Source organism: Typopeltis vanoorti, chromosome 21, assembly GCF_054136105.1.
Source record: "Typopeltis vanoorti isolate ZY-2024b chromosome 21, IOZ_Tvanoo_1.0, whole genome shotgun sequence".
Taxonomy (NCBI): Eukaryota; Metazoa; Arthropoda; class Arachnida; order Uropygi; family Thelyphonidae; genus Typopeltis; species Typopeltis vanoorti.
Window position 1 is genome coordinate 40,920,992 of NC_143569.1, and position 21,053 is coordinate 40,942,044.

Here is a 21,053-nt window from a genome sequence, read left to right on the forward strand (position 1 = left end):
TGAATGTAGCTCGAGATGTTATCTTAAACTACACTGAGGAAGTTTTTTTTTTCCTCACCTTAAACTGTCCTCGAACTTTGCAAAAGTGTGGTCAGTTATTGGGTGGGAATTTTGAGAGTGGGAAATAAAGGGTTCCGCCATTTCAAAATGGATGATTTCTGTAACACAAACACAGTAAGTACGTGTAAATACTACTTGACAAGAAATTATATTATTTAATACTTTATTCAAGTGTAAGTAAATCAAGTCTGCACATAAAGTATTTTTGCGATTAGAGAACATTGGATTCTCATCAATTGCCTTGGTGTCCCATCTGAAAGGAAGTGTGTGCTTTGTGTTATGAACTAAAATTGATGTGAAGTCAACACAGAGTCTATATACGAGTAGTCTAGTCATGAAGATACTTCATGTGTACACTGTTTGTTTACACTTGGATAAAGGCACAAAATGCACAGTATTTAATTATTTTGTCTCTCAAAACCAAAGTATTTTTGAGATTCAAAGGTTTCATTCTTAAAGAGATAAAGTTATTCTATATGCGTAGGCAGAAATACATCAATAATAGGTAACAATTTTTTACAATTTATGATTACAGAAAAGTAATACCAGCAGAAGTATGAGCGACCGCATTCTAGCAGCAAGCAAGAAAACAAGGCCAACAACATCGATCCTAACTACAAGAAACTCCCAACTCCAATCTATATATATCTGAGCACTGGACCCCATACGTTAAAAATCTTTTATACCAAGCAAGCAAAACCAAAACCGAGAAAAACTGCAAGTTCTTTTGGACTAAGGATTGAGAGATATTTATGAGCCAGAATGAAAACACTCCAGTTTATACAATTGCAAGAGAATCCGACCTACGCAGTCTACCAATATAATACATTAACTCTCCCTATCCTTAAAAAGAATATTTAAAATTAGTTTAAAAATTATATCACGAAATATCAAATCTAGGCAAATATATGCAGTCAGAAAATATAAATTTCAAAGTTTTTGACTCTTTGAAGAAATGGACAGACAACATTTCCATCAATACCGACTTCACTATCATACACACAAACATAAGAAGTATAAAGAAACTCTGCTTTACATTGATAACACTGCCCAATTGTAAGCTTATGCAAACAACGTCAATAAATACCAGTCCTATACCTTATGTAGACCAAACAAAAGAGGTGACGGAATCATGCCATTTATCAAAGAAAAATACAGTGCGACCGAAAAACAAACTAGCTTCGAACATGCCGAAACACTAATATTGAAAATCACAAATAAGGACAAACATTGTGTCGTTATTTGTGATTTAATCCACTCAGATTAAAATAATAAAAATCCACTCAGCTTTCTGCATGAACTAAAAGCATGGCTAAGCGGCATTGAGCACCATACAACACATCGGCTTATCCTAATAGGAGACATTAATATAAATACTCTTGACCATGCTTCATCAACCATTAACACATACCTTGATATACTAAGTCAGTACAACATAAACCCTACCATAAACTTCTCAACAAGAGAAGAAATACTCAACAATCCTAACACAAATACTCAGCAATTCCCTAACACAATCACGCATTGACCATATCAATATACGGGCTCCCATCCATACATCATCGGTAATTAACGTCAAAATTGACGATCACTGCTTTTTTCAACTTCGTTTCATTATGTCACCTCCCCACACTTCCCAACACCGCAAAATCGACAAAACTCGATACTCTTAAAGAGCATTGTCGACAACCTTGTAAAAAATACAGACAGGAATTGTCTACTTAAAATAAATGTAACTTTATATGAGATCTTCCAACTAATGTTCACATAAATATACAAAAAAAGCAACAAAGCCTACACAAACGAGGCGACAAACCGACAATAATCCATGGATAAATGGAGACATTGTAAATTGCATTACTTTAAAGGAAAGTCTACGGAAAAGTCTAAAAAATTATATGAAAACACAAGAAATCAACTACTATCAAAAATTTACGGAATATAAGGAAAATATGAAGCAAACAATGACTACACGTAATGAATTACTAACTAGAAAAAAGAAAACTTCACCACAAGATTTTATCGCAAAGAACTTTGGTCAGGATATGAACCAAAAGGGACTAGCAGACGTATTCATGTACTCCTTCACAAACAATATCACACAACTCAAAAAAGATAATCTCCCAACGATCAACAAAAAATTACCAATACAAAGTCAACAGCAAACCATATATTTTCCACGAGTAACCAAAGAGGAACTGGAGGAAGCGCTCTTACGGCTAAAAACAAAGATCACTCCAGGAATAGACAAAATAAGACTCACAGACCTTTCAACACACTTTAAACAAATAAATCCGATACTTCTGAGACTCGTGAACATAATATTCGACACTGGCATTATTCCACAACAACTAAAATCTGCGATAATTACGCCAATTTACAAACATGGCAAAAAAAAAAAAAAACGATACACAGAACTACAGACCAATAGCTAACTTACATCATCTCCCAAATTCTTGAAAAAATAACACACTAGACTACAAAACTATTTACAGAAATACAACATTATCTCACAAAACCAATACGGCTTCCAGAAAACAAAAAGCACCATCACCGTATTAGAAGATACTGCCGACACCATAAACATAGCTCTCGATAAAAATAAGTTTAATGTTCCTATACTTATTGACTAAAGCTTTTGATACACTTGAACATGACATACTGCTTACGTTTAGTCGAAATAAGAAGGAACACTGCATACCTGGTTCAGGAACTATCTCTCAAAACAGAACACAAGTAACAAAAATAGGCACACATTACAGCAGGGCTGTACAGATAAAACATTGCTACACTATCACACATACCGCTGCATTAGCAACAAAAATAACTGCCAATGTTCCGAAATCATACCCGTAACACATGCAAAATACCTTGGCCTTTACATAGATTGCCACTGTAAATGGATAAAACATATACAATACCTACATACTAAACTCCGCATCATTGCAGCAAAACTTTTCCAAGTAAAAGACATGATTACATATAACGCAAAAAAAAAAAAAAAAAAATCTCCTATATTCACGCTATTTGCGAATCGCTACCATCTAGCAAAAATAGAAACATTATATCGGAAAATTATTTCAACAGTGATTTGGAGGCTCGCAATCACAAATATTACAATATGCATTACTTTGTCTTATATTAGTTGAAAATGAAATTATTCATCGCTTTTAAATTAATGAGCAATTCAAAAATGTAATGGAATAAAATACGAGTATCGTTGCTAATCCTATTGTTCATTTCAGATAATACTAGTAATGGATTCAAACGAATCTCATTAGTTGCTACCTGTTGTAAATTTTGTTGCTGTCAGAATATGCATCCTGAAATACGAAATTTTATCAAATCAAAATAAGAGCACCTACTAACATGTAAGTGCCATTTATCGCATTAAATTTTTTTCTTAATTTTTATTGATATAGAAATGGATAGTGCTGCCCTCTGTTGTCTCTGGGTACAAAAAATCACAATTATGTTTCGAGTTAAACAAAATAACTAGTCAAGATTTTTTTCTTTAATGTTAATACTGCCCATGAATTTTGAAAATTTCGAACGCCGTGATAAGGATTGGATAACCTGGGAATCCTTTTGTGAAACAAACAAAAAAAAAAAAAAAAAAAAAATCAGAAAGCACGGGTTCCTCTCTTTCTTTGTTATTGCATTTTTTATTTGCGTAAATTCCTTGAACAGCATTACTGCAATCTATAAATTAATGCAGAAGGAGATATTGATTAAAAAAATCCACAAATACTTATGCAGTGTATTCTTTTAACTGTGGGCAATTTTAAAAAGTCATTTTAAAACATCTATCTCTGACAAGAGGAGTCAGAGTGAGCAATATTAAAAGGAAATAGTAAAAAAATAGAAATCTTCTCATCGGATAAAAAAAAAAAAAAAAAGAAGTAGAATGTGGTGAACGGTGATAACAGAAAATTTTTTTGTTATGAGGAGAATATTTTCTAGTAAAACCTGAAAACTGTGTCATCAGATTCATCGCTAAGTTCATCTTCTTGTTGCCATTTGGTATTGGCATTTTCTTAGTAGTTTATAACTTCTCCTTCTTAGTACGGACTTCATTTTTGTTAAGTTGGTTTTTAGCAAACTTTTTAGTTTATAACACAAACATCACAAATATCCATGCCCACTCTGGGCGTAGATGTTTGTGATTGCGAAAATACTAGTGGTGGTTGGCGATAGATGGCGTTGGTGGAGGTAGTGGATTGATGAGTGGTCGAGATAGTTGTAGAATAGATACCCTCCCTCGATGAGTCATTGGACTCCCTGGAAGTCTCACAAATAATAATAATAATAATATACAACACCGACTTTACATATACTATACTACAAAAATCGTATCAGCATGCAGATATAAACTTAACGCTTTAACTGACAGAACTAAGTAATACATTTTTCAGCTTTGGGCAATAATGTCTTAGTGAGAGTCACTAGTGAAGAATACTGACATGGGAATATGTCATAATTCTTGTTGTTTTAAACTAAGGCCATGAGGACAATATATTAATAAGACAAACTGAGTGCTTGCTAGTATGTCTGTTTCGCGGGACGAAAAGCATAAGTTTCCAAGAAAAAAATCACTACTTTTTTTCTGTTGCGAATAAATCGCTTTAAATTGAAAAGTCCCCTTTAAAGTCCTAGATAAGATGAGAACTCAGGTATTTCCAACCAAAGGGCATCAACAATAATGACTGAGCTGCTGGATTTGCTAATTCTATTTGAGTTCATCTCTAAACCCTGTCCCAAGCTGAACTTGTCTTGTTCAACTTGAGACATCATGCTTCCCACTATAATGTTCGATATTATTTTTTACTAACCACGTACCAGTAATCATTGTTTTGTAATGTGGAGCGTTATTGTCAGAAAATGCAAGAATCAGTATATCATAAAATGTTCCGAATACACACCATGCACAATTGTTAAGTTATCAATATAGCACTTAGTAGTCATATTTCTATGCACTATGACCGATACGCTTAAAATCCGGCCTCGAGAGGAAACCGCACATCAATACTTTGCCAGCTCAAAACTTCGCTGTCGGCTTAACAGACTGACACGAAACATGTTCTATATGACTGCATGGCTCTTTTCTTTACAGGAATATCTTATTTCTACAACTCAATGGTCAAGGATTAGTATGTATTGGGCCACAATAATTATCAATGTGTATCTGGAGGAGTTTGACAACATTTTTAATTGCTTTACCGTGTAAATCGAATTCATAGTCAGCAGCTTTCTCTATATGTTGTGGAAGTACTTGAAGGACTATTTGTGGTTGCTTGCTCATCCCCATATAGAGATTCTCTAGGATCTAACGATAAGGGGGTGGTAGATTTCTTAAGATGCATCGACTTTTGTCAATCAATATTTTACTTCTACCTAGTCGTATCTTGAACTGAGTGTCAATTGTGAACGCTTCCTTTCTTTTCATATCCTACGTACGACATAACGAATATAGAATTATTTCAAGGCTTCCGGTCTCACATCAGATGATGAAAATCATTGATCCACTTTAAAAAATCACAACCATCCTTCAGTGCTCTGACTGGATAACTGAGACTTCTCTCGCATCTATATTCGAAAGACTGTTAATTCCTTCTATCTAATCATAGCTCAATATAAGTGATCAAAATGATTGTTATAGGCCATGAAATAATATATAACACATAACATATTGTAAGGTGGTGTACATTCTATCTGCTTCAGCACCCACAGTGGTAACGTAATACCGTCATTCTTACTGATCAATCAGTTATAATGCCTGAGCACAATCATCACTGACACCATAAACATCGTAGATAGATGATGTTAATGCCCATCTACTTGGCAATGATGAATAGACAAATGATCAAAAAAAATCATCAGCTAACGCCTTTTTATTCACGTATAGGGAGTAGGCGAGGCCGTTTTTAAGTCATATCTAACTTTTGGAGACTGAGTAGACAGTTCAATCTCCACTGGTACCCAATCAGAGGTAGCTTGCCCAAGGCTATCACTAATTAAGCGGCGGGCAGTGAAGAGGTGGCTCAACAAGTGCCGCCATCTCGTGGTCCCTAACACAATATATTTAATGTCTGAAATAGTGTGGGTTCTATGGTCGATTTTCTTGAGTTTACGGGACGAAAAAACCCTCTATCCCGTGCCAGAGATCGACTAACTCGGAAAACGTTGGAAAAAAGCTTAGAAAAATTTCCTCTAGTCGACGACTAGATTCGAAACACCAAGTCTTCCTTCGTGCGGTTAAGTGCTGTGGTATACAAACGCCACATCCACTGAGCTACACAAACGATAAGATAAATATTTGATCATATAGCTTTATTGGATCATTTTGAGTTACTGTTTATTTAAAGGTCGTGTTCTCCTAAAGACAATAAGTCGGAGCTCATTTCGGGATGTGCTTTTATTTAGTTAACAAACGGGAAAATTCAGAAAATCACATAATCATTCAAAAAAAAAATTTATTTTCGTAATTAAGTATTAGCCTTCAGATAGCTGGGAATTAATATTTGAACTACCTCGGATTTTTTTTCTGTTAGTGCACTATACACCAGTGTATGATTAAATAAAAAATAAACAAACCACTTTTTGAAATTTCAACAACATTTAATGGAATACATGACACAACATAAGAATTACATTTCAATGGTATAAAACTTATTCCATTAAATACCGGCATATTGGGACTTAGGAGAATGAGAAGTTTACAAAAAAAAAAAAAAGGTGGCCACCAATTTCTGTTATTTGATCTCATTCTAAGGCTTATTCGTCGTTATATCTTGATGATGGACATCAGTTCGAGAATACATTGTGGTTGGTCGGTGAAAAAAATTCAGAACACAATTTAGTGTTCATGTAAAATTGGTGATTTTTGTTTGTTTATTATGAGGGCTATTTAATATGAGTCTCAGAATGTTCCGCCGTAATGGAAGGAATGTATGGTAATCGAATTCCACAAGGGTGGTACAAAGACCGATGTATCCAACTATCGACGAAACAGTCTCAGGAATGGAGGTGAAGATTTTGGAAAAATTAGTTAGGGATCGCATTCAGAAATGGGTTGAGAGCGAATCTCTACTGTGCAATGAACAACATGGGGTTACTAAGGGAAGGTCATGTTTTAGCAACTTGCTCACATTCTATAACAATGTTACCATTGAACTAGACAAGGGGAATGGATACACCATGATACTTTTGGATTTTGCTATAATTGTTTTGACAGAATTCAGAATGAAAGAAAGTTGCATAAATTGGAGAATATGGGTTTGGGTTATAGAATAATAGCGTGGATAAGAGGATGGCTGACTGACAGACATAAAAAGTGGTCTACGGGGGAAGAGTGTCTGTAGAATTTAAGGTAACCTGTGGTATACCACCAAGATCAGTGGTTGGTCCACTCTTATTCAATCTGTACATTAATGATATTTGGAAGGCTTTGACAAGCGACATACAGCGATTTGCTGATGATGCAAAGATAGGTAGGTTTATCAGGCTGCTGATATGCAGTACTTGAAGATTGTTTTGTATCCTCTGTAGTGCAGTTGGACGAACGACGGTAAGTTGCTTCTTTCGATTAAAAAAGGCCTAAGTTCGATTCTCGTCATGACTGGAGGAATCTTTATATGGACTTTTTCAATTGAAGGTGAGTTAGCCAATCTCATATGGAGGTAGCAGGTTTTTTTCTCCCGGAAACTCGGGATTTTCATCTCTCATACGGACAAATCGGCCCTTCAGAATACGCAATTTACAGACAAAAAATACTAGCTGTGCTGGTGGTGGTTGTGGGCAGTAGATGGCGTTGATATAGATGATTGGTAGTACATGTTCGGTGTAGTGGTGGAGATGGAGAGTTATACAGTAGGTGTACTCCCGCAATGAGTCTTCGAACTCCTTGGAGGTGTTACGAATAATAATAATAATAATAATAATAATAATAATAATAATAATAATAATAATAATAATAATAAGCTGGAATTGTAGGTATGGGAAAATGGATGTGAGTTCAATGTCAGTAAATGTAAAGTCATTCACTTACGCGTGATTAAATATCCAATGTCGTATTATATTGGTGGGATTATGCTAAAAGAAACTGATGAGGCGAGAGATCTGGGAGTATTAGTAGATAAGAAGCTGTAGCTCAGAGGCCATGTAGCAAAGAAGTGGAGAAAGGACAAGAGGCATCCTTAGAAGCTGAGAATGAATTCCGCTAAGAAGGAGTGAGGGCTAGATTTTTCCCTCAAAGGGTAGTGCGTGACTTGAATGGATTGCCATTGGGTGTTGTGAGTGCAAGCAGTGTGAATGAATTCAAGAATAAGTATGATTGCTGGTGCGTGTAGTATTACACGCACACGAGTGACTGGAGATCTCTCTCTCTCTCTCTCTCTCTCTCTCTCTCTTAATAATAATAATAATAAGAAGAAGAAACTGACGAGGCTAGGGATCTGGGCGTGATTATTATAATTTTTATAATGATTAATGTAATATTTGATATATTATATTATAAACAATTAATATAATCATTATTATAAGTATTATAATGCTTATTATAATAACCATTATAATCATCTTTATAAGGATCTGTATAATAATCATAATAATAATAATTATTATAATCATCATGAAAATATAATCCTCATCCTCGCTACGATCTTCAAGATGATTTCTGAAGGTTATGTCTGCAACAGTGACGTTTAGCAAGTTGGCTACTTCGTTTTTGTCCTCATCAGTGAGATTAGGATTTCTTGACATGATCAAAGTCTCAGCTAAACAAAGGATTATATATTTTTCATACATTCAGAGAATTCTGCAGCAACATTTTTAAACACTGTTAAAGTATTTAGAAATTTTCTACCCATATTTCAATAGTTTACTGCAGGGGTCGGCAACATTTTCAGACTCGTGGGCCACATTCAACTTTTATTTTTAATAATCGGGCCGCAAACTTTTAATTAGAGAAAATAGTGAGTGGAAACAAAATACTTAAGTTATGAATTTTTATGATATCAATCTTGAAAAACACAGAAATATTTGAAGTACGAGATATGAAACAAGCATGAAAATGAAACTTATTGAAAACTTATTATCACGTAAAAACAAAGTAATATAGTTTATGCATCACAATATGTGTGTCTCCCTGCTTAATGTGTCTTTTGTGATTGTTTCCCCTTAGCCAAATTATCTATATTCACTTTATAACCTGATATGTGAATTCGAATCGAAGCATGCAAAGTTCATCAGTCAGGTCGAGAAGAAAATTTAATTTTTCTAAAACTCATGGTAGAAAATGCTCGTTCGCAAATGTGTGTGCTTCCAAATGGGGCCATCATCTTCTTTGCGAAACTGATTAATCCTTCAAATTTGTTTGCTAAGCATCGATAAAATTTTTCAACATTTTCTAACGAAAATACGTTCTTCAATGTTTTATTGTGCTGTAATTCCAAAACTTCCATCTGTAGTTGGTTTGATACGTCATCAATGTCGACATTAAAAGGGTTTAAAAATAATCGCATTTCGATGCTATTTTTATGAAAATCCACAAATCTTGTTGAAAATTCCGTTTGTAAATCTTCAATAATACCAACAAAAGTTTCCTTTTGTGTTTGCCATCCAATTATATATGTTGCAGATTTGCAAAATATATAATCATGTAGATTTTCTTCCATCATATGTTTCTTCAACAGACGTAGTTTGCCCTTCAAAAGCTTTTATGTCAGAAAACAGTTTAGATAGTAATTTACCTTGGCCCAACAGGTTCACATTGAATTCATTAAGGTACGTTGTAATATCAACTGTAAATGCAAGAGACATAATCCATTTTTTTATCCGATAGTTGTGAGCAGTATTTTCATGTTCCCTCATGAAAATATCTATTTCTTCATGTAAATTAAAAATTTATTTTAGCACAGCACTTAACGTCTTTACACTCCGATTCTATTTCTATCAAGAATTCTTGAAATTGGCGGTGTTTCAGACCGTTGCGTCGGATCTAATTGACATTTGTATCACGATGTCCATAACGTCTTTCATTGATAGAAATAGAATACTCCCATTTTCAAAAAAGAAGTACTCGCTATTCCATTCATCATTAAACCCCTTCTTCCTTCATCTACAATTTTACGTTTTCTTGAACTCAGTTTTTAAATTACTTTTAAGAAATATATATCCTCTGAAAATAATAGTTGATGTTATTGAATTATATTAAAAGATGGACCAGGAATGGCACTGCAAAAGTGCGGCAAAATCTCAGTTGTCGTCGGATGAAGTCGCCTCATGATGATTCACACAGTTAACTCGCGCCAAGTTGCAAGGCAATATCACGAAGTATAAGTATAAAATTATTTTTAATTTATTATTCATATTATTTAAATAATTCAACATACGGGCCACATGCCGTGTAAGTATGGTCAACCTATTATGGGCCGTCAAAAATGCACGTTTGGGCCGCCGGTTGGCGACCCCTGGTTTAGTGTATTAGAACGATGGCGAGAAACAAAAAATACAGTAAACTCTTTTGAATTTTAATGCATGACCTGAATGATATTATACGAAACTCAATAAATGACTTGACTCGATTTTAATAATAATATTATTATTATTACTATTAATTAGAGGGCGCTGTGTAGGCATACGGACGGGTGCATGGTGATATCGCTGCTCTAGTTTTTTACAGTTTTAAAGTGGTTCCAACTCCTGTTTTAAGTTGAAAGTGCTCCCAAGTAACCTTACTTATCACGCCGAAGACAGTGATATAAAATTCAACGAGATCGGCTAAGAAGAAACCAAATTTTGAAGTGTTGAAAAGGGAACACAGAGGACCGGTCAACAACGAGCGAAGAACAAAGGACGTCGCCATCTTTATAATCATGCCATACTGCCTAAGGGAAGAAAGGTGAGTCATGAAGTGTATCAAATGCCTGGAGGATTTATCGTCCAACGGAAATAATATAACTTGTACGAAATGCAGTAGGATTCTACACTTAAAATGTACCGGCTTTTCAGAAACAACCGGGCAACATAAATATAAATCCGATGTAACACGCGAGGAATGGAAGTGCATACTCTGTAGGAAGAACAAAGAAACGCACCTAAAGCAGCCACCTACGACGGATCCGATTATACCGGAGGCAAAATCAGACGACGAACTGAACAGACAAAAAATGCAGGTGAGTCCTATAATTTCAACTATTTAAATATCCTAATAGGAAACGGTCTAGAGACCATAAAAGCCAGCTTAGTAGATCTTATGCAAGAACTCTTTAATAAACAGAACGAAAAAATAACAAAAAAATCTAGCGAATACGAAGATTTGGTAAAACATAATAATTTAGCAGTTATAGAAGTGTTGCAAACGGTAAAATACATTAAAATGAGCATTAACGCACTAAATGACAGGCAACACAATTTGATGAAAGAGACATCCGAACTCCGTCAAGAACTTCATTCTCTAAAACTACAATACGAACGTTTAAATCAGCAACAACATAAAGAAGATCTTGTCATAAACGGTCTTCCTGAAACTGCACCTACAGAAAACCTCAGAGACGTGGTTTTAAAATTAGGCCATGTAATTGATATCCTCCTACAGCTTAACGACATTCAGACCATAAATCGGATTCCTAGGAAGAGCAATAACCAAGGCTTGCCACGACCTGCCCCAGTCATAATTCGTCTTAAGAGCAAGTCCACAAGAGACAATCTCATAAAAGCCAGCAGGCAGAAAAAACCAGTTGCCAAGGACTTGAACGCACAGCAAGACGATACACCAATCTTCCTATCCGAATATTTAACACCATTCAACCAGAATATGTTGTACCAAGCAAGAAAAGCAAAAACGGAAAAAAATTACCAATTTTTGTGGACCAGAGATGCCAAGATATTCATAAGGAAGTCACAAACTTCAAAGCTGATACAAATTAAAAGCACAGAAGACATAGAAAGGCTGCCACTGTGAAAAAAAAAAAAAAAAAAAGCCTCCTAAATAGTTCAAAAAGAAGCCCACAATAAAAAAGAATGTGGACCATCAAGACAGATGCAATAGCACAGGATATATATGGGCAATTTCATTTTGATCAGACCTTCAGATCATTCATTTGACCTCCCAAACATCAAACATCTGCCTACTTCCAACACAGTAACTAAATCAGTAACAAATATATATATATATATATATAACCAGTATCACCCTCAGATAAGCTAATTACAAAGCTTCGAGGGTGCAGTTGAGTTACATCCCAGTAGTAGTATTTATCTAACATTATTTACTTAACATTCTGTAATGAATACTAGTAGTAAACAGAAAATGTGATAGTAATACTTCAGTTATATATTTAAATTTAAAATTATATATTTAATTTACATATTTACATTTAAAAAAAATATTATTATGTAAACTGCAACATAAGTAATATTGTTTAACTTGTGAGTTATTAAGTTGTAAAGCATTACTGTGATTATTATTAATGGTAATAATACACGTTTTATACTCTTGTGTCAATGAGAAATTCTGCAAATGATAATGATATTACGAGTAATTATAATTTTTACTAACCATTTTGCAAGAAAAAGTTGCATTGTTGCCTAAATTTTAGTATATTCATGTAATTATTTGAGAGATAATAAACTATTATTATTAAAAGAAAAAAATTATTATTATTATCCGAACTATATAATTGTAATTATTGTTAATTTAGAAGATAGCAAAAAAACTATGTTATTATTATGGAAATTTCATTATATGCAGCACTTCGTGCTGAACCTTGTAAAATAATATACTGAATGTTACTCAAGATGATAATTGTATATATGTAAATATTTGAGAGATCAATAAAAAAAAAAACAATTCATGTCTTTTCCATGTACATAAGTAAATGATCATACGCCTGTTAGCATTTCTTTATCTGATATGTGACATTATTTATTTTATTAAGCCTATGGATTCAAAACAGACAAAAGTGCTATTAGTAGATGGCGTAGTTTGTAGATGTTAGATAGCGACGTAGTCATAGGTGGAAAATTAGATGTGTTGACTGTAACTTATGGGGTGCGAGTGCCCTCTGACGAAGAGCCCTTAGAGGTATCATATAATAATAATAATAATAATAATAATAATTATTATTATTATTATTATTATTGTTGGTGGTGGTGGTTTTGTTACATAGATAACTAAAGAACAGAACATCAAAACACGAACTCTGGAAAATATACCAACAAAGTTAATATACCATTAACACTAATATACACATCACAAATCACCAGCATTCCATGCATAAACAGTAACAACAGCATAAATAGTGAAGGCTAAATCCCACTCTTTTCATAAAAGCTAACCCAAGCTTCGAAGTAGGTGGGATTAACTCGCTTCACTCATCTACACGTAATCCTTACAATAAACGTCTTTTTTTTCCAACGTCAACACCATTACTAAATGTAATGGCGTAGACGGCATATCTCATACCTAGTATACTGAAGGGGGGTGGGGGTGTGGTCTCGAAGTTCAGTACTATTTTTTGCGCCATACTGTATCGTTAATTAGCATTGGAATGAAACCATCCATACCACACACACACACACAGAGAGAGAGAGAGAGAGAGTCCAATGTGTGTAGTTTTCAGTGCAACCTTCCTGTGGCACGAATTCCAGTCTTTTCTGCTTCAGTTATCTTCTTTTTCCACTAAAGTAAAATTTAAGCATGGCGAGTAAATAATGCGCACAAAATCCTGCAGACTAATTTCAATTCACGTGGTACGCAGTTCACAGATACTTATGACGAAGCAGCATTAAGCCCCCCCCCCAAAAAATAAAAAATAAACTGGGAACGATATTCTAGAAAATATCGTATGGGAATAACAAGCCCCAATTTATAGTTTTTTTTTTGTTTTACACATCTATCTTAACACATTTTTCTTTATACATCTCAATATTACAACTTCTCTATTACATATAAACAATTATCATTTATTTATTTCATTAATAGTAGTAGTTATAGTAATAGTCGAGACAAACAGTTGAGAAATCATGGGAATATTACAAGAGTTGTACGAAGGTGATAGAACGCTTAGTTTACCCGTATATGAGGTGAATGGAACATTATACTAAGGGGTACATAGTCTGGATTTAAGTGTAGGTCAGCAGTTAGAATTAAAGGATGTACAGGGAGATAATCTGGTGTTAAATGAGATGAAATCGAATGCATTCTATATATAGAAAGTGACATCATGAAAAGGGTGGTGTTAAATCTGATATCAGAATCGGTGATATCAACCTTAGCTCTTTTCTTTATGCAGATGATGCTATACTCCTAAAAGAATGCGTTGCAAGTCTGCAGGATTCCTTAACCAAAATGAAGAACAGCTGTAACAAATTTTGTATACAATTAGCAATAAAGAAGCGCAAAACTATGGAAATCGATAGTGGTAAATTTCAACTGCATTCTCAATGGAGAATCTATAGAACAGCCAAAATATTTTGACTATTTAGGCAAAATTTTTATTGAAAATATCAAATTCAATCTGGAAATAGACAACAAAATAAGTAAAAATGGTATGGTGATGAGCTAGTTGAATATATTTATGTGGAATAAGAGAGAAATTAACCAAAGAACTAAACTAGCATTATACTAGACATCTTTTCTCAACTTACTTTTAACATATTGATCTGAAAGTTGGATTAGAAAAAACACAGTTGATCAAAGACTACATGCAATATTTACATAACATTTCTGCGAAAAATTATGGGAGTGAAAGATAGCACCAATGGCAGAATCATATTAAAAATGATAATATTAAAAATAAATTTAGCATTCAAGAATGTGAGTAGAGCGAATCTAAGGTGATATAGTCACTTAAACAGAATGGAAAAGAAAGACGAGCGAAAGAAGTGTTTGATGCCAAAATAGCGAGAAAAAAACGGCCGAAAGGAAGACCAAGATCTACGTGAATCTATTCAATCAGAAGTGCTCTAGAAGACAATACTGAAGTGCTATCAAGTGATAGACTGATTCGGAGGAATCAATATCATAAACCATAAATACCACTAAGATTAAACAGAGAAGTAACTTCCAAATTTGGGTTCCATAATTTAATTCATAACTTTAAAATTGATTTTTGTGAGCCTCCTTTTTCATTTTCCCGTTCAAAAAAGAAAAAAAAAATCTCTCCACAAGCTTTTGAGTTTTCAAGAACTACGAAGCGCTTGACATATGTAGTTTTTTTTTTTTTTTTTTTTTTTCCCTACAGGAGTTCGTGTTGGAGAGAACTTATATGTACCACATGTAAATGTCCTTTACATTAGCAAGAGGTTTCAGAAATGGGCTACAAACCGAAAACACGTTCAGCGATAGTTACAATGGTATCATGCCGACATTTGGGGAGATCAGTGTGACTATCGCTGACCATTTACAACGACTTCAGTTCTAAAGTGGAAAATATCTCGGGAGGAATGGGGATACTGAATTACTCGCTGTACTCATAGGATTTTTTTAATTTTTTTAATATTTTAATTTTTCCAAATTATTACTCAAAAATTTTACATAAATATCTTTGCAATATCATAAAAAATTCGCATTCAATTAGTAAAAATTCAAAATACTTAGAATTAATGCCACTTCATAGCTTTGAAATGGCATTGATAGAAACAGTATCATAGGCGATATCACAAGCGAAAAAAAAAAAAAAACATTGAATAACTTTTGCTCTCGCGTATTGCTGTCAAGAAAGTTCTAAAACCATGTACGGTTACAAAGATCAAAGTATAAATAAATATGTAATGTTTGGCAAAAAGTTTATGGATTTTATCGCTTATTTTAGAAGATTTATTATTACAAGATTTAAGTTCTAGTTAATTGTGTTGAATACATTTGAAAATTATAATGTACTGAAATATGATCTAGCATTACTACACATTATACAGTGGCACAATATTATAAAGTACAGGTAGCCTGATAAACACTAACATACATAAAAATACATTTCCAGCTGGAGAGACACAGTAATAGGAGAGCAGATAGCAAATCAAGTAGTTCCACGTGCGCGGACGGAGGGAAAGATTTCCTGTTTCAGCTAAGGAGGGATGAGCCTTTTAAGAGATAGCAAGTAAGGGAGGAGCTATAATCCAGGCTCTGGACACTTTCAAGTGTCCAGAGCCTGGTAGGCGGAGCCAACGGTATTCGTTCAATGAGGAGGCGGTCAAATTGAGCGTCTTGAAGATAAGCAGCTAGTAAGGCAGGCAGTTGCTAAAGTCACGATTAGAATTTCTTTCAGGGGTGTAGTTAGAAATAACGTTTGTTGTTCCGGTTAATTCAAACTGATTATGTTTATATGAAGAAAAGCTTGGAATATGCCTAAGAAAAAATGTAATGTGTAGGATGAGTCTTAGACCCGACACTAGGGCATTCGTCTTGGCAGAGTCGGCGCTAGGGTCTTTGTCGCCCGCACGCAATGTCGATCTAAGCGCCCCTGTAACGATCCAGGCGTGTGTGGTTCTTTTACGATAATAAAAATTTAAATTATTTGAAATTTCTTAAATAAATTTTGACAGAACAGCCACACGTTGGTTCGCTAAATGTAACGAACCGGGGGTGTTGACTAAGCAGGATAATCATTAAAAACCCGAATATTCAAAAAATTCTCAAAAGTTAAAGCAAATTTTGATAAAGCTACTTCACTTTAATCGTTGAATATAATGATACAGGGATTAGAGCCTTCTCACCGACCCGAATCGCTAACAAAATTAAAATGAATTTCAATTAAAATTAAAATTTATTTGAACTAAAGTTTAAAAAATTCTTGCATTTTACTAAATTCTTAGTAAGTTGTAAAAATATTTTAATAATTTTGATAAGTGGAACTATCTTTTAGGAAAATAAAAGAAACTCAAAATAGATGAGAAAATAAGAAAAGAATTCAGAAATAATAATTAGAATATTTTATTAATATTAATATAAGTATTCAAAAAATAAAATCTTTACAGAATAACAGAAAATAAATTAAATTACATAAATATACTTGAAAATTTTTTATTAAAATTTTAGGGTTCTTGATTTCATATTCACCAAATTAGAAATAATGGTCTTAATGTCTAATTCCGCACATACATTTTCAATAGCTATTAACGCCAAACTAACAAGCCTTTTTTGTGACATACTTGTTCTTAAGTAGGTTTTAATCAATTTCAACTTGGAAAAGGAACGTTCACCGCTCGCTACACTAACAGGTAAGGTTAATAGTATTCTTAAAGCAATTGAAAAGTTAGAGAAAGATAAATTATTGGACACAATAAAATTAAGAATATCGAAAGGATTTTGAATATTTAAATTATCCTTTCGAAAAATATCCCGGAAAGCACATAACTCGTCATATAGTTCTACTGCATTTACGTCTTTATTGTCGCCATCCTTCAAGAGAATCTCTAAATCATCACAATTTTTTCGTAAATCTTCGTTATTAATTTGTAGTAATCTATACAATAAATTAAAATTATCATATTATGTTTTTAGTTGTTCAAAACGTTGTATTAACGAACACATTGCAATGTCTAGAAGTGTATAAAACATATTCACTCTAAATTTATCTTCTGGCGATTGTGGCGTTTCGTCATGATGCTCGTAGTTAAATTGTCGTGTCTTCTTTCGTCGTCGAACTTCCGTACCAGTTTTAAATTCTTGTTCTCCATCTACCTCTTCACTCAGTTCTTTTGCCATTTTTAGAACTTCTTTAAAATTTGTATCTGATCAACACTCGTGTAAGAATATTTTTAAGTTTTCGATATATTCTAAAGCAAGTGTAATGATCATATTTTTGTCTTGAAGCATTTTACTCACAGGCTTTATTCTGTTAAGTAAATCATGTCAAATTATAAGAGAACAAATAAATTTGTAGTCCTTCATTTTGAGCACATAATGTTTGTGCTTCATGCTGAGTTTCTTTATTAAAATTTTCATTATTTAAAATTTCAAAAAGTGTCGTAAATTTCTCCTAACTGATATTGTAGAGGGCGGATTGCGTTAATTTTACTTTCCCATCGCCTTTCTGATCATCATCATCATCATACGTATCAAGGATTTATGCCTAGTATGGCCTGTTCTGGCCTTAGAAGTCATCGTTGAATCGTTTAAGAGGACATCCTGTTTTTTTTTTCCTAATGGCATTATGTGCCTTCCTGATGGCTGTTTCAATGTTAAATTTTTTTACGAACTTTAAAAGGATTGCCCAACATTTGTAAGAGAATGAAAAGAAATTATATATTTCTTGAATAATTGCAAAGAAACTAATTGTATCTGCATTCACTTTAGCTGCATCGTTAATGATTAACTTTAGAGTATGAGCAGCACATGGCACGTAAAAAGCTCGAGTATTTTTGTTCAAAAGTTTTTTCCATTTCATATTTGCCCCATTGTCATATCCTTGACCTCGCATGTCTTCAATGGAAATATTCTATTTTTCCAGTTGTTCCACTATTGTTGCACATAAACCACGTCCTGTGGAATCTGATATATCTGCGAAACCTAAAAGGTTTTCGCTGATCTTGACAATTCCTCTGTCACAAGAAACAAAGCGAATAATAATGGTCATTTCTTCTGTTTTACTTGCATCAGGTGTGCAGTCTAAAATTATGGAATAATATTTAGATTTTCGAATTGATAATAAAATTGTATCCCTGATTGCGTTACTTAAAGTTTCAATATTTCATTTTGACTGTCTTTACTCAAATAGTGTACTCTATTGTTTCATTGTAGGGCCCTTTCAACATGATTTTCCATAACGGAATCAAACTTTGCAAATAGTTCGACTAATTTTAAAAAAATTAGCGTTATTCCTTTCATATAATTTATTAGATGATCTGCGAAAAGCTAAATTTTGGCTACCAAGGAATTTTATAATTTCAATCAAGCGTTCTAAAACAATCGTCCAATGTTTCTTTTCCATTTCATACATGCTTTGAGTCTTGCAATCAATAGTAGTTTTGTTTTTTAAATTTTTTCAAGTTCCTTCCATTTTAAAAAATTTTTCATGGGAGCTAAACTAGTCTCATGTCTATGCAAAGTTGTACTTACATTTCTCCAATCGTTATAACCTTCTACAAGATTACTTGATTCAGTAGGTGCGAAAAGTTTGCAACAAAAGCAAAAAACATAATTTAAAGTTTCGGAATAAATGAGCCATGTTCTTGGCACGAACTCCCCGTTTTCCATTTTTCTATTATAATACGTGGCGCCAAATTTACGATCATATATATCTCTGGGATATATTATATTTTTCTTTTGAACAGGCCCCATTTCAATTAAAACAACTCGTAATTTTTCATCAATATTTCCCCATTCAACCTGGATCTTCTAAATTTACAGAGACTAACAATGTGTTAGTTTCGTGGCTACCACACGAAATTCCAATTTTCATGGTCAACTACAACTGAATTCGTGGTCAACTACAACTAAATCTTCTCCTAACTGTTTTTCACTTTAATCCTGCGTCTTGTTATCTTGTTCAACAGTTGTAATAGTACTTTTATTCAAACTGGATGATGTGCACGGTTCGTCAACTCTGATTTCTGATGTATCGAGTTGGTTACAATCTGCATCAGAATATTTTAATATTTTAACAAATTTATTAAGAGCCCCAGTTTGTTTCTTAATATCTGCTTCTTTCGCAGCATGACGCTTACGATTTTGTGCACCAGATAACTTTTTTAATTATTGATTCCATTTCTATTTTATACCCACAAGAAATTATTACACAACACGACACAGAGACAAAACAATAATCCGTACTGCGCTACTGTCAGTAGCCTATTGAGATGCGTACTGTTATAAATCTACTGTTGCTATCCTGTCATTACTGCGACATTGTAAAATTTTATTATTATTATTATTATTATTATTATTATTTTAACTTTGTAGACTTGTAATTTCTATTAATTACTTGTGATGTCTTTTTTCTTTACTTTATACTTTATTCTACGTTATTCTAATGTAGCTGTGCGCACTATCTCTCTCTCAGAATCTCTCGTTTTATAATATTACGTGCTATGTTTACAAGAAAGTCAAATTAAATTTATTTACATTACTATGAAATGTACACGAATTTAAACATTAGGGAGATTGCTTTCTTTATCCTTCTATAAAAACTCTTTAGCAAAATTTAGAACCTTTTTTCTTCAACTTTAAAATACTTTCTTTAACACAAAACGTTATCTACTCTCAGTTTACAAATTTTACTTATTAAACTCCAAGCTTACTCGCAAAGAGGTTACCTAAATCTCTCTGTTAAGTTATCTTTACAAATTTGATATCAACTTCTAACATGCCAATTGATTCTCTTAAGGACACTTCTTAACCTTATTAAACATTAAACATATATCTTAAAAGTCTTTATAATACTTTTTTGTATTATAACTATAAGAGGAATTATATAAAAATTTTGAACTTACAAAGGCTCTGTATCTCACAATTAGTCAAAAGTCTTTCACTAAAAGTTCTGTGGCAATTCTTTCATCTCAGATCTTCATCTGGAATTTTGGCTTCGGCTATATCAATTGCGAATGTAGCGGGACTTGTACAGTTCCGGAAAAATGTTATCCTCCCACGGCCAAAAGAAAAACTTACAAGCGAAGGTACTTCGGGAAATTTGCCTCGCCTTTTCTCCTTTAGTTGGGCTCGCCGAATATGCCTAGACGACTGCCGTCTCAAGTAGCTTGAATTGCTGCCTCTAAGAAACTGAAAATGCCGCCTCCAAGAAAAATGAACGGCAATTTGAAAGCCCTGTCTGTGGCCTAGAAGTCCTTTCTCTCTAGCGACGTCTCGAACCGAGAAGCTCCTTTCTGGAAGCAGAAAACTCATCTCTCAACCAATGTCTGGATCTGGAATGCTCTATGACGATGTCTGGAACTGAGCAGCTCTGTCTCACTTCGGAAACGTCTAGGACCGGACAGCTTTAGCAATGTCTGGAACCGAGCTGCCTCCTCTTTGACAGCGTCTGGAACCAGGCAGC

General features: G+C 33.7%; 1 protein-coding gene across 1 annotated transcript in view; it reads right to left on the reverse strand.

Moving 5' to 3' along the window:
* The window catches only part of LOC150094763 (uncharacterized), a 42,735-nt gene extending 22,115 nt beyond the window's left edge, over nt 1-20,620 (reverse strand). The window contains exon 1 of the mRNA XM_090410924.1: nt 20,494-20,620. The gene's annotated coding sequence lies outside the window, so the exon portion shown is untranslated. The remainder of the gene's footprint in view (nt 1-20,493) is intronic.
* Between the last annotated feature and the right edge of the window lie 433 nt (nt 20,621-21,053).